This window comes from Oxyura jamaicensis, unplaced genomic scaffold, assembly GCF_011077185.1.
Source record: "Oxyura jamaicensis isolate SHBP4307 breed ruddy duck unplaced genomic scaffold, BPBGC_Ojam_1.0 oxyUn_random_OJ68779, whole genome shotgun sequence".
Taxonomy (NCBI): domain Eukaryota; kingdom Metazoa; phylum Chordata; class Aves; order Anseriformes; family Anatidae; genus Oxyura; species Oxyura jamaicensis.
The window spans coordinates 215-1,000 of record NW_023309052.1 but is presented as its reverse complement, the minus strand read 5'-3'; the positions used below and the strand labels follow the sequence as shown (position 1 = coordinate 1,000).

The window sequence follows — 786 nt, the reverse complement described above, 5'->3', positions numbered from 1 at the left end:
GGGGGGGGGGGCGGGGGAGGGGGTCCCGGTTAGCGATAGACGAAGGGGGGACGGCGGCGCCCGGGGGTGGTCGCGAGGGGGCGGCACCCAAGGGTGGCCCCAACCCCTCCCCCCAGCACCCAAGGGTGCCCCCCGAGCCGGGACCCCTCCCCCCAGCACCCAAGGGTGCCCCCAACCCCTCCCCCCAGCACCCAAGGGTGCCCCCAGAAACCCACCCCCAGCACCCAAAGGTGGTCCCAGCACCCACCCCAGCACCCAAAGCAGCACCCAGGGGTGCCCCCAGTGCCCGCCCACAGCACCCAAAGGGGGCCCCAAGAGCCCACCCCCAGCACCCAAGGGTGGCCCCAGCACCCACCCCAGCACCCAAGGGTGGTCCCAACACCGACACCTGCACCCAAGGGTGCCCCCAGTGCCCCCCCCAGCACCCAAGGGTGCCCCCGCACCCAGACCTGCACCCAAAGGTGGCCCCAGAAACCCACCCCCAGCACCCAAATGTGGCCCCGACACCCACAGCAGCACCCAAGGGTGGCCCCAACACCCAAAATTGGCTCCAAACCCCCCAAAGCAGCACCCAAGGGTGGCCCCAACCCCCACACTGGCACCCAAAGCAGCACCCAGGGGTGCCCCCAGTGCCCGCCCCCAGCACCCAAAGGGGGCCCCAAGAGCCCCCCCCCAGCACCCAAGGGTGGCCCCGCACCCAGACCCGCACCCAAGGGTGACCCCAGCACCCCCCCCAATGGCACCCAAGGGTGGTCCCAACACCCAAAAGTGGCTCCAACCCCCCCC

General features: G+C 72.3%; 1 long non-coding RNA gene across 2 annotated transcripts; it reads left to right on the top strand.

Annotated features, from left to right (window-relative positions):
* Positions 1-267: 267 nt before the first annotated feature.
* On the top strand, positions 268-730 carry LOC118159214. 2 transcript variants are annotated; one of them, XR_004747048.1, is made up of 3 exons: positions 268-282; positions 317-629; positions 664-730. It is a non-coding gene; the product is annotated as an uncharacterized LOC118159214 (long non-coding RNA). The 2 variants fall into 2 exon arrangements; XR_004747047.1 differs by lacking the exon at positions 268-282 and having other exon boundaries at positions 295-629.
* Positions 731-786: the final 56 nt, after the last annotated feature.